Source organism: Coregonus lavaretus, assembly GCF_964263955.1.
Source record: "Coregonus lavaretus genome assembly, chromosome: 36".
NCBI lineage: Eukaryota > Metazoa > Chordata > Actinopteri > Salmoniformes > Salmonidae > Coregonus > Coregonus lavaretus.
Window position 1 is genome coordinate 30,446,091 of NC_140023.1, and position 14,677 is coordinate 30,460,767.

Sequence of the window (14,677 nt, forward strand, 5' to 3'; positions counted from 1 at the left end):
GGAATTGTGATACAGTGAATTATAAGTGAAATAATCTGTCTGTAAACAATTGTTGGAAAAATTACTTGTGTCATGCACAAAGTAGATGTCCTAACCGACTTGCCAAAATTATAGTTTCTTAACAAAAAATGTGTGGAGTGGTTGAAAAACGAGTTTTAATGACTCCAACCTAAGTGTATGTAAACTTCCGACTTCAACTGTACATATGAAATGAGTAAAGCAGTATGTAAACATTATTAAAGTGACTAGTGTTCCATTATTAAAGTGACCAGTGATTCCATGTCTAGGTATATGGGGCAGCAGCCTCTGAGGTGCAGGGTTGAGTAACCGGGTGGTAGCCGGCTAGTGATTGCTATTTAACAGTCTGATGGCCTTGAACTATTTTTCAGTCTCTCGGTCCCAGCTTTGATGCACCTGTACTGACCTCACCTTCTGGATGGTAACAGGGTGAACAGGCCGTGGCTTGGGTGGTTGATATCCTTGATGATCTTTTTGGCCTTCCTGTGACATCGGGTGCTGTAGATGTCCTGGAGGGCAGGCATGTCTGAGCCGTTGAATTGTGACTCCACTTTGTCTCTGTACTGATGTTTTGCCTGTTTGATTGCCTTACGGAGGGAATAACTACACTGTTTGTATTTGATCATATTCCCAGTCACCTTGACATGGTTAAATGCGATGATTCGTGCTTTCAGTTTTGCATGAATGCTGCCATCTATCCATGGTTTCTGGTTTGGGTAGGTTTTAATAGTCACAGTGGGAACAACATCCCTTATATACTTCCTGATGAACTCTGTCACCGCGTCCATGTATACGTCAATGTTATTCTCAGAGGCTACCCGGAACTTATTCCCGTCTGCGTGATCAAAACAATCTTGAAGAATGGATTCCGATTGGTCAAACCAGCGTTGAATAGGCCTTAGCACGGGTACTTCCTGTTTGAGTTTCTGCCTATAGGAAGGAGGAGCAAAATGGAGTCGTGATCTGATTTGCCAAAGGGAGGGCGGGGGAGGGCCTTGTAGGCATCCCAGAAGGGGGAGTAGCAATGGTACAGCATTTTTTTTGGTACAATTATCAATGTGTTGATAGAACTTCGGTAGCGTTTTCCTCAAATTTGCTTTGTTAAAATCCCCAGCTACAATAAATACGGCCTCAAGATATGTGGTTTCCACTTTGCACAAAGTCCAGTGTAGTTTCTTGAAGGCCGTCGTGGTCGGCTTGAGGGGGAATATACACGGCTGTGACTATAACCAAAGAGAATTCTCCTGGGAGGTAATACTGTCGGCATTTGATTGTGAGGTATTTTAGGTCGTGTGAACAAAAGGACTTGAGTTTCTGTAAATAAATAGTTAATCATGAAACATACACCACCGCCTTTCTATTTCCCAGAGAGTTCTTTATTCCTGTCTGCGCAGTGTACTGAGAAGCCAGCTGGCTGTATGGAAGGGGACGATGATTCCATGAAACAGAGTATGTTACAGTCCCTGATGTCTCTCTGGAAGGAGATCCTCGCCCTGATCTCGTCTACTTTATTGTCCAGAGACTGAACATTAGCGAGTAATATACTCGGAAGCGGTGGATGGTGTGCACGCCTCCTGAGTCGGACTTAAAGTCCACTCCGAATACCTCTTCTTGGAGCAGCCTCTGGGATAAGTTCAATTGCCCTGGGGGATACGAACAAAGGATCCTGGTGAGTTACCGCCGCGCTGATATCCAAAAGTTGTTTCCAGCTGTATGTAATAACACAACAAACATTCTGGGCTAATAATGTAAAAAATGTAAGAAATAACGCACAAATAAACAAAATACTGCAAATTTGCTTAGGAGCTAAAAGCAGAGCTGCCATGTCTGTCGGTGCCATCTTTCTACTGATGTCATTGTGGTTATTTAACCTCTACGGGATCGGTGTCCCGTATACGGGACGGTTGAGCTAACGTGCGCTAATGTGATTAGCATAATGTTGTAAGTAACAGCAAACTTTCCAGGACATAGACATGTCTTATATGGGCAGAAAGCTTAATTCTTGTTAATCTAACTGCACTGTCCAATTTACAGTAGCTACTACAGTGAAAAAATACCATGTTTGAGGAGAGCGCACAACAACAGAAAACTTATCACCACAACTGGTTTGATACATTCACCTCTGAAGGTAGATAATGTACTTACATTCAGTAATCTTGCTCTGATTTGTCATCCTAAGGGTCCCAGAGATAAAATGTAGCATAGTTTGTTTGATAAAATCAATTTTTATATTCTAATGTAGGAATTGGGTTCTACAGTTTGAACCCCTGCAGTCTCTGGCTCCACACCCACCCCGCTCTGCCATCTAGATGTGTGAAAGTTAGCGTATAAGCTAATGATCCGTCATGCAGGGGCGGTGTGTTCAATAGGGCGATATGGGCGACGCACTGCCAAACGGGAAAAGGAAGGGATTTTTTTTCTAATCAATTATATAACGGCAACAGTAGTTATCAGTGTTGTAATCTAGACGTCTGATCTGCCACAGTGCCACTAAATGTCCAATCAGGCTAAAGTCGTGCTTCAAATGCCCCCCCCCCCTTTTGGGGCGATTTCAGTCAGGTTGAAAATCGCCCAGAAGTCTGTCATAGACTCCCATGTAAAATCTATTTTTTTCAAATATCAGAGCTTTCAATACAATCTCTATGGGTTTCTGAGGGCTTGCACTTACGCTCTTTCGTCATACGTAACATATAACCATGAACGTAACTAAGAAAAGAGCGGGTAGCCTCGTCAATCAATTCACTACTTCTATCAAAATGGCTAGGCTTCAGTGCAACTCGATTGTGTCTTTGAAAGAAGTTCCTTTTTGTCGGCGAACAAATGAAGATAAATTGGCAACGAAACAATTAGGACCTCCCAGACCAAATTTAATAATTCAACAGGTTTCTACTAAAGGGGGGAAGTCCTACACCCGAGGATTTTCCAAAAATTGGTACGAACGAAAAACCTGGCTAGCAGGCTGCGATGTAGCTAATGCAGTCTTCTGCTACCCCCTGCTTACTCTTTCACCCTGAAGGCGGCACGGCAGACAGCACCGCTTGGACAGCGACTGGTGTGTAACGGACATGCACCATCTTTCAGGAAAGATTAAGAAACATGAGCTGTCAAAGACTGTCTGCTTTGGGGAGAGTGAACATTCCCACTCAACTGGATGAGGGATACAGGCTAGCTGTCCGCCGCCACAACGATGAGGTTAGTGTTGATAATCACAAGTTTACTGGAGAACTGAAACTGACAAGGCTGACAAGATAGGACCCTTTTGTCCATTGTTATTGGATAGGAACAGAACTTATAACCAGCTCCTGACCTAAATAGATCTTAGCACAACATTTTACTCAACATATCATATTCCATATTCACTATAACAAATATATTTACTACGACATTAGCAAGAACCGCCACATCCTCAGCCGGCTAATCCAGTGTGTGAAGTTTTGCGGAGTGTTTGAGTTAGCTTTGCGAGGCAAAGATGAAACTGAGGGCTCCACCAACCCTGGTAAGCCAACACTTTTGAGATCAGTCAATAAATGCTTCTGGTATTGACTTATATGCTGCCCCTGTCTTCATGTTGTTGCTGGACATATCTTTTTTAAAATGTGTGTAGGTCACCTAAATCATCAGAAAAATTGCCCCCCCTGAGAATTTTTTCAGGAGCCGCCACTGCCGTCATGTATGACATTCCTTGGATTGTGTAAACTTACATTTTGTATTACCATATCATTTTAGTATGTTCTCTGTAGTTATGTACTTGAAAATGTATAAATTGACCAATTCGGCACATTTGGGCAGACTTGATACAAAATAGTCCAGTATTGCAATGCTTCACTGGATCAATCTGAAACTTTGCACACACACTGTTGCCATCTATTGGCCAAAATCTAAATTGTGCCTAAACTGCAATATCATATTTTGGCCCTTCTCTTGCATTTCAAAGATGATGTAACCATTTTTTAAAATAGAAAACACATGTTTTTTGTGTTTGTATTATCTTTTACCAGATCTAATGTGTTATATTCTCCTACATTAGTTTCACATTTCCACAAACTTCAAAGTGTTTCCTTTCAAATGGTATCAAGAATATGCATATCCTTGCTTTAGGTCCTGAGCTACAGGCAGTTAGATTTGGGTATGTCATTTTAGGCAAAAATGGAAAAAAAGGGTCCGATCCTTAAGAGGTTAAGCAATAAGGCATGAGAAACCGGGGATGATCGTGAGGATAGCACATGACTAAAGGTTGTTCTTAGGCCCATAGGAGCGTGTTATTCACGATAATCCACGGGTTCAAGTGCCTTATTGCTTTCATAAAATGTTTGTCAAAATGGTGAAGAAATAAAAAATAAGACATGTTTTCAATTAAAAAAACGTATTTTAATGAGTAAATGTGTTTTATTTAATCCTTCCACCAGATTATATAATCCGGTCAAAAGCCAGTCGTTAGTTCTGAGATTCTGCAGCTGCTATTCAAGCGGGCTGGTCATCCGCTCAATTGGCATGGTTGCTAGCCAAGCGGACTGGTCGTCCATTCTAAGCAAAAAAGGTTGTTATGAGACTGGCTACTTCTCCTTTGCTAGCTAGCCAACTAAAGCTAACACACAAGCACATCAAGCAGCTAAAATGACAGCAAACTAAATGTATGTGTATTTTCATTGGTTTAACCTTTGTCTCGTTTCAGTTTTCTTTGGCTATATCCATTATAATTATCCTAATAAATTAATTTGCCTGGCTCAGAGAAGCTGTCAGTGTTGTCCGGACATGGTGAAGATCAAACAAAACAAAAAAACACAACATTGGTGCACAGGTCGGAGAGTCAGGCAGCAAGGTTTAAACAAATCCCTACTGTTGCAAATCAAATGCTAGAAGCGTGGGGAAATAATGTGTAGACTTTTTTTCCAGAGGGAAATTAAGTTTATGAATTGCCTGGCTGGGCTGAGACAGTGCATTGATAATTCAAATGGAATTCAAATGGAACTTTTAACAGGCATTACCCAGGGACTGTCGCGAATAACTCCCTGCTATCAACAAATCAGCATCCAGGATTGAAAACAACTTGTTTTATAAGTGACAATAAAAGCATTCTCTTTTGGATTCATCCTCTATTTGGGAGCTACTATAATAGTCTCCAGATCACAGATGTTATTGAATAGTCTGGTCTGTTCCACTGTTGAGGCAAAAACACCCAATTACTCATGAGAGTGGAGATTGCTGCTAGTCAAACTCGGGGAGTATATGATACTGTAGCCAGCACAGAAATATTCCACAATTAAAAATGGATTAGCATAGCAGTAGTAACCTAAAGGCAGAAACCTAGGAAGAAACCTAGAGAGGAACCAGGCACTGAGGGGTGGCCAGTCTCCTTCTGGCTGTGCCGGGTGGAGATTATAACAGTACATGGCCATTAAGGCCAGATTTTTCTCCAAGATGTTCAATCGTTCATAGATGACCAGTAGAGTCAAATAATAGTCACAGTGGTTGTAGAGGTTGCAACAGGTCAGTACATCAGGAGTAAATGTCACTTGGCTTTTCATAGCCGGGCATTTAGAGGTTGAAATAGCAGGTACGGTAGAGAGAGAGAGAGTTGAAAACAGTAGGTCTGGGACAAGGTAACACGTTTGGTGAACAGGTCAGGGTTCCATAGCCGCAGGCAGAATAGTGGAAACTGGAGCAGTGCACAACCAGGTGGACTGGGGACAGCAAGGAGTCATCAGGCCAGGTAGTCCTGAGACTATTGCAGCATAGATACTGGAGGCTGAGATGGGGGGGGGGTGGGGGTCGGGAGACACTATGGCCCCGTCCGACAATACCCCCAGACAGGGCAAACCAGGCAGGATATAACCCCACCCACTTTGCCAAAGCACAGCTCCCAAACCACCAGAGGGATATCAACAGACCACCAACCTACTACCCTGAGACAAGGCTGAGTATAGCCCACGAAGATCTCCTCCACTGCAGGAGCCCGAGGGAGCGACAAACCGGACAGGAAGATCCGTGATGCAGCCAGTGACTCAGCCCCTGTAATAGGGTCAGAGGCAGAGAATCCCAATGGAGAGACAGGAACCGGCCAGGCAGAGACAGCAAGGAAAGTTTGTCGCTCCAGTGCCTTTCCATTCACCTTCGCACCCCTGTGCCAGACTACACTCAATCATAGGACCTACTGAAGAGATTAGTCTTCAGTAAAGACTTAAAGGTCGAGACCGAGTCTGCGTCTCTCACATGGATAGGCAGACCATTCCATAAAAATGGAGCTCTATAGGAAAAAGCCCTGCCTCCAGCTGTTTGCTTAGAAATTCTAGGGACAATAAGGAGGCCTGCATCTGGTGACCGTAGCGTACGTGTAGGTATGTACAGCAGGACCAAATCGCAGCGATAGGTAGGAGCAAGCCCATGTAATGCTTTGTAGGTTAGCAGTAAAATTAAACTTCCTTTTTACAATCACTAAGTGTGGAATTCAGGCCGGACCACTGGTTTACAGGGCTGAATCGCCGTAGGTCCCACAACTCTCTTTGTACAGGGCGACTGGAGAGTTAGCCGTTCTATCCAAAAACCCTCCACAGTTCAGATGTCTGTCTCCCAGCCCATGGGAGGCTGCCAATGATGTCTCTCTTGTATGGGCGTTGACATTTTTATATCCACCTCTTGAAATGCAACCTCTCCAAGGTAAATTAATGTCTTTCAGAAAGTGATGCTGAGCTGAATTCTTGTTTTTCACCAACAGGTACCTATAAAGATATATAACACACACATAAGTTATGTCAGACTTTTATGAAATGTTCGAGTGTGAGGCATGCATAAACACATAAATATAATCTATACTTTACATCGCATGAATGGGGATCGTGCTTGGCTCAGTGTGCCTCATGAGGGATCCTCTACGAACCACATTTTTCAAACATATAATCCACACTTGTCAAATAAGAGATACTGGTCAGTCAACAATTCTATATTCACCCTGGCAACACTGTAGGAAGATAGACATTTTGTTCATATGGTAGATCAGTTAATCCTGAATAACGCAATAATTCAGATGAATGTGCGTGATAGATGTACAGTATGAAGGCAAATCACACTCCCTTACTAAATAAACAGAAACTGTTTAACCTTCAATAAAATCTAATGTGAAGATAATTTTGCGATCCCATGTGAAGGATCTCTCTCATATGCAGTGCAGGCACAAATTAGCATTGCAAAACAGTTTCACAGAAAGCCTTACAGGGGCAATCTGCAGTTTAAACAACCACAAAGTGGCCACTCCGCCACTGTTTTAGTAATAACCTGAGGGATGGGGCTGAAGAAATGTAAACTCTCAAATTCATTGACAGAACTCTGGATGCAAGGACTCACCATCTATGTGATCAAAATTATAGTATGCCATTGGTACGACAACTTTCTTCAAGAATCAATGGGTATATATAATTAATTTAAAAGTCCAGTAATAAATGTACCAATCCCAAATTAACCCTTTAAATTTACATTAGAGGTAGCTATCAGTACAGGTGGTGGACAACGTGATAAAGTATGGTATGGCTGATCATCTCAAGAGAGGTCCCACATAGGTAACAAGCCTCCACATGTCTGCACACAACACAGGCTCTGACTACCTTGTCAAAATACTATGGCAGTTGCTGGTGCATACATACAGTGGCTTGCAAAAGTATTCACCCCCTTGGCATTTTTCCTATTTTGTTGCCTTACAACCTGGAATTAAAATGGATTTTTAGGGGGTTTGTAGCATTTGATTTAGACAACATGCCTACCACTTTGAAGATGCAATTTTTTTTTTTTGTGAAACAGAAAACTTCAGCATGCATAACTATTCACCCCCCCAAAGTCAATACTTTGTAGAGCCACCTTTTGCAGCAATTACAGCTGCAAGTATCTTGGGGTATGTCTCTATAAGCTTGGCACATCTAGCCACTGGGATTTTTGCCCAATCATCAAGGCAAAACTGCTCCAGCTACTTCAAGTTGGATGGGTTCCGCTGGTGTACAGCAATCTTTAAGTCATACCACAGATTCAATTGGATTGAGGTCTGGGCTTTGACTAGGCCATTCCAAGACATTTAAATGTTTCCACTTAAACCACTTAAACATCCTCACAGTATTATGCTGCCACCACCATGCTTTACTGTGGGGATGGTGTTCTCAGGGTGATGAGAGGTGTTGGGTTTGCATCAGACATAGAGATTTCCTTGATGGCCAAAAAGCTCAATTTTAGTCTCATCTGACCAGAGTACCTTCTTCCATATGTTTGGGGAGTCTCCCACATGCCTTTTGGTGAACACCAAACGTGTTTGCTTATTTTTTTTCTTTAAGCAATGGCTTTTTTCTGGCCACTCTTCTGTAAAGCCCAGCTCTGTGGAGTGTACGGCTTAAAGTGGTCCTATGGACAGATACTTCAATCTCCGCTGTGGAGCTTTGCAGCTCCTTCAGGGTTATTTTTGGTCTCTTTGCTGCCTCTCTGATTAATGCCCTCCTTGCCTTGTCCATGAGTTTTTGTGGGTGGCCCTCTCCTGGCAGGTTTGTTGTGGTGCCATATTCTTTCCATTTTTTTATAATGGATTTAATGGTGCTCCGTGGGATGTTCAAAGTTTCTGATATTTTTTTATAACCAACCCTGATCTGTACTTCTCCACAACTTTGTCACTGACCTGTTTGGAGAGCTACTTGGTCTTCATGGTGCCGCTTGCTTGGTGGTGCCCCTTGCTTAGTGGTGTTGCGGACTCTGGGGCCTTTCAGAACAGGTGTATATATACTGAGATCATGTGACACTTAGATTGCACACAGGTGGACTTTATTTAACTAATTATGTGACTTCTGAAGGTAATTGGTTGCACCAGATCTTATTTAGGGGCTTCATAGCAAAGGGGGTGAATTCATATGCATGCACCACTTTTCCGTTATTTATTTTGTATAATTTTTTTAAACAAGTTATTTTTTTCATTTCACTTCTCTAATTTGGTCTATTTTGTGTATGTCCATTACATGAAATCCAATTAAAAATCCATTTAAATTACAGGTTGTAATACAACAAAATAGGAAAAACGCGAAGGGGGATGAATACTTTTGCAAGGCACTGTATATCTAATTTATGGCTGAGATCAGGTCGGGTTGAGGTTATAAGATTGGGTATAACCTTGAGTAATAAAAGTTAGTCTAAGGTATTAAAAGAGTTGACCCCAAAGCCCTGGGAAGAACTTTACTAGATGACTTCCCTTTTAAGAGGGAAACTTCAGAGACCGATGATAAGATGCAGACGCATTGTCAGTAATTCAACTGAACGTAAAAAACAATTCCGCAATCCTCTTCGATAAATCATGTGTGGGTGAGTGTGTGGTGTTGTATTTTTGGTAAAAATATATGTGTGTCTGTTTGTCTCTACAATATGTCCATAAACTAATGTGATTTGATAAACAATTTTATTATGTGCGAGATTCACTGGTAAGAATTGTGAAGTAGTTGTATCCTACTACAATAAATAGCATTGTATTGGCCAGAGGTGGCAGAGAGCAAGGGTTTGTTGTCGGTGAAGAGGCAGGGCACTTTGATCTCTGAAATGCCATATATTTGCCTTTGTTGATGACAGAAGTCCTGGAAAATTATTTTCAATCAGAGTACCAGCATGGGAATCCCCTGACAGGCAGCTATAACACTCTCTCTCTCTCTCTCTCTCTCTCTCTCTCTCTCTCTCTCTCTCTCTCTCTCTCTCTCTCTCTCTCTCTCTCTCTCTCTCTCTCTCTCTCTCTCTCTCTCTCTCTCTCTCTCTCTCTCTCTCTCTCTCTCTCTCTCTCTCTCTCTCTCTCTCTCTCTCTCTCTCTCTCTCTCTCTCTCTCTCTCTCTCTCTCTCTATGCACATACTCAAAAAGAATTACACATATACAAACGAACACCCACGCAATAACACAATCCCACACACCTATCATAGGAATGATCCTTCATTTTATGCCGCAGAATGCCTCATGAAATCAGATTCCCCTCCTTTGAAGTCTTGAGCCCATAATACCTACATGTGAAAATGTTGTTTTCCCTGTGCACTCAGAGCTGACAACAGATTCACCTCCATCACTGTTGCAAGAACTTCACTCCCACGTATGACAACACCACAGCCTGTGGATGCATCCCAAATGACACCCTATTCCCTACATAGTGCACTACTTTTGACTAGAGCCCTATGGGTTGCCATTTGGGACACAAATCATGTTTACCTGACAGACGTCCACCCCACACATCCTGTTTGTGGCAGCATCCTCCGTTGTTCCTCTGTATCTACCTGAGCAGGCACACACTTTTATCACTCCCCACAATTTTCTTTCCATCCCTACAATTGTTATGAAGTAAACCGCGACTTGTATGTACCGATTTTGTTTTGTTACCATTGTCCTACTACTTTGTTGCTCCTTTGTGTCTTTCTGAGGAGGCTAGAGAGGGGGAGGATGGAGGAAGAGGGGGAGGATGGAAAATATGCTGATACATGCCCAAGATAGAGAAGCTGTATTAAAAAGAGGAAACAATTCACTGCTGTTGTTTGATCATCCCAAAGGATTCTCAAAGGAGTGCTGTAGTTGTGTCTTGTGTCCAAATGGTATGGGATGGGTTAAGTAGACTAGAGGGACATGGGGAGTGGAGAGCCTTGCTAACGACAAAGCCTACTCTTGATTGAGGAGAAGAGGGTACCTTGAGGGGACCAACACCCTGGCTGATGTCACCCTAAGGAAGTCCTTTGAAGAGGATGGGGGCACAGAGACATCCAGGCAGTACAATGTGGCGTTGTGCACTCACAGCATCTTCAGGAGATGACGCAATCCCCTCGGGGAAAGGTGCTCCACAATGCAGGATGGTTGTGAGCACCTTGTTTTGAGGATGCCCCCCATTCCCATCTGACATTGCTGGGTACATAGAATGAAAGTAAACAAATTACTTAATTGAGTTTACCTGATCTTAAATCTAGAATAATCTCAGGGTCACTGTTTCGGTAATCATGGGGTGATGGTTAATGGATAAGAAACTGTCAACTTTACACCTAAAGGTTGTGAGAAAAAAATATACATTGAATAATGTTCTGGTCATATTTAAACTGATGGCATAGACATTGTAGCCATGGGAAATGTAAGGATTCACATTGCTCAACAGTGTTACAACGGTCAGCAATAGGGTGAGACTGCCCTCCAGTGGAGAAAATTAGGCACATCAAATTCCTTTTTATAATCGGAGCTGGTATTCTATGCAGCTCTGTCTCTACCTCTCCCCTGTGGCAGAGTGAGCACAGCCTGTCCTCTCTGGGCAGCCAGGTTTGCCTGTGACGACCAGTCTCTATAGCCAGACTGTGCTCACTGAGTCTGTACCTAGTCATTGTTTTCCTCCGTTTTCTATCAGTCACAGTAGTCAGATAGTCTGCCACAACGTACTGTCTGTTTAGAGCCAAATAGCATTGACGTTTACTTTGTTTTTTTGTGGTGTCTTTCCAATAGTTGATATATTTTTCTTTTAGCTTTGTGCTGATTTGGTTGGGCCAGATTTTCTGAGTACTGTCCTGAGGCTCTGTGAGGTTGGTTTTGGTTAGTGAACTGAGCCTCAGAACCAGCTGGCTGAGGGGACTCTTCTCTTGTTTCATCTCTTGACATAGTAAAGCTGTGTGATGGAATGTTTTGGGGTCACTTGTTTTTAGATGGTTGTAAAATTTGATGGCTCTTTTTTCTATTTGAATAAGGAGGGGGTATTGGCCCAATTCTGCTCTACATGCATTTCTTTGAGTTTTCTTTGCACTTGCAATACAGTCTTGCAAAACTCTGTATGCAGTATTTCGATTGGATGTTTGTCCCATTTGGTAAATTCATTATTAGAGAGCGGACCCCGTACTTCGCTGCCATATAGAGCAATTGGTTCTATAACTGATTGGAAAATTCTGAGCCTGATTCTAATTGGAATTTCGATTTTAATATTCCTTTTAATGGCATAGAATGCTCTTCTTGCTTTGTCTCTCAGCTCATTCACAGCCATGTGAAAGCTACCTGTGTTGCTGATATATAGTCCTAGATACGTGTAATTTTTGGTGTGTTCTAATAGAACTGTGTCCAAATATAATTTATATTTGTCATCCTGATTTGCAGACCTTTTTTGGAATATCATTATATTCAGGTTTTTTACATTAACGGTCAGAGTCCAGGTCTGACAGAACCTGTGCAGATGATCTAGATGCTGCTGTAACCACTCCTTAGTGGGAGACAGTTGCACCAGGTCATCTGCGTACAGCAGACACTTGATTTCAGTGTTGTGTAGGGTGAGACCAGGTGCTGCCGATTCTTCTAATGTTTATGCCAATTCATTAATGTAGATGCTAAATAGTGTTGGACTTATTGGGCAGCCCTGTTTCACTCCACGTCCCTGAGAGAAGAAATATGTTTGCTGTTTCACTCCACGTCCCTGAGAGAAGAAGTATGTTTGCTTGTTGCCAATTTTAACCACACATTTGTTTTTAGTGTACATTGATTTAATAACATCATATGTTTCCCTCTACCACTTTCTATTAGTTTGTAAAAAAAAGACCTTTGTGCCATATTGAATCAAATGCTTTCTTGAAGTCTACAAAACACGAGTAGATTTTGCCTTTGTTTTGGTTTACTTGTTTGTCAATTAGGGTGTGGAGTGTGTAAATGTGGTCTGTTGTGTTATATTGCTGTAGAGGTTTGCAAAGTGATTTCTCCACATATCCCCATTTTGGATAGCCAATTCCTCATGATGAGGTTTGTTTAGTTTATTCCAGTTCTCCCAGAAGTGGTTTGATTGTATGGATTGTAATGAGGATTTTTCATTAAAGTAAGATAAAAAGTCAAAGTCTCTCACTCTCGCCCTCCCGGTTGACATGTTTATCAGTCCCCTGCATTCCTGTTGTGTGATGATAACCTCAGATATCACTTTCAAAGAAGTCCCACCACTCTCTATGAGAGAACTAGACTAGGGGCTCTATTCAATCTGTATAGCTGAAGCGTTACAGATAGCGTGCTAGAAATATAAAGGTAATTTCCTATTGAGCCGATATCTGCAGCATTTACCGTGACTAGCTCTTATTATATTATCAGATACCAATCTTCCTCTTTGAACAAGTGGTTGATTTTTGACATTTTTGAAACATCACAGGATGTAGAAGAGGAAAGTGGGGAAACAGCTATCTCCATGATATAACCTTTTCAATAAATGTATTTGTCAGTTTAAGGGCACCAGTTTGGGAAATATTTTGTATTATACAACAGACTGGGCCCGGCACCACAAGGGGGTAAAAGGAGGCATTGCCCCCTCAGTTGTAACTTGTGCCCCCTCAGATTAGTTTTATGTTTCTGTGTTTCAAAATATTCCTTCAACTCGCGTGTGACATATTGTAGAGTGTAGATGTCATACTATTTCTGGCCAGACAGCAACAGATACATGGGCTACACATACTGAGACAGAGGGGCGCTGTTTCTCTTGCTTGGATGCTTTCTCCGGTGAGATTGATGTGTCTTGCTGTCGGTGCGCTTTTCTGTCAAATTATCAATATTTAGAGACCCCACCAAAGTTTGACTTTTGTTGTCACAGGAGGAAAATAATCCTGCAGCAGGATTTAAATAAATATTTATAATGTATAATCGCCGCCAGGAGGCTGCTTGAAGTGGTGTTTGTAGGCTATACAATGCAGTACCGTACCTAGGTTGCTATGGTTTGGGGAAGGCACTGCAAATCAGCCGACCACATACCATCAAGTACAGTGCCTTTGGAAAGTATTCATACCCCTTGACTTATTCCATATTTTGTTGAGTTACAGCCTAAATTCAAAATGGATGCAAAAAAAAATCTTACCCATAACGACAAAGTGAAAATATAGTTTTACAAATGTTTACACATTTATTTAAAATGAAATACAGAAATATCTCATTTACATAAGTATTCACACCCCCCGAGTCAATATACTGTATGTTAGAATTACCTTTGGCATTAGCTTTGCACACCTGGATTGGACAATATTTGCACATTTATTATTTGTAAAATTCTTCAAGCTCTGTCGAGTTGGTTGTTGATCATTGCTAGTCAGCCATTTTCAGGTCTTGCCATTGATTTTGAAGCCATTATAAGTCAAAACTGTAACTAGGCCACTCAAGAACATTCAATGTCGTCTTGGTAAGCAACTTGGGCCTTGTGTTGTAGGTTATTGTAAGTCGCTCGGATAAGAGCGTCTGCTAAATGACGTAAATGTAAATGTAAAATTGTCCTGCTGAAAGGTGAATTTGTCTCCCAGTGTCTGTTGGAGAGCAGACTGAACCAGGTTTTCCTCTAGGGTTTTGCCTGTACTTAGCTCTATTCGGTTAATTTTTATCCTAAAAACCTCCCTAGTCCTTGCTGATGACAAGCATACCCATAACATGATGCAGTCACCATCATGCTTGAAAATATGAAGAGTGGTACTCAGTGAGGTGTTGTGTTGGATTTGCCCCAAACATAACACTTTGTATTCAGGACATTAAGTTAATTTCTAGTTTTACTTTAGTGCCTTACTGCAAACAGGATGTATGTTTTGAATATGTTTATTCTGTACAAACGTCCTTCTTTTTACTCGGTCATTTAGGTTAGTATTGTGGAGTAACTACAATGTTGTTGATCCATCCTCAGTTTTTTCCTATCACAGCTCTGTAACTGTT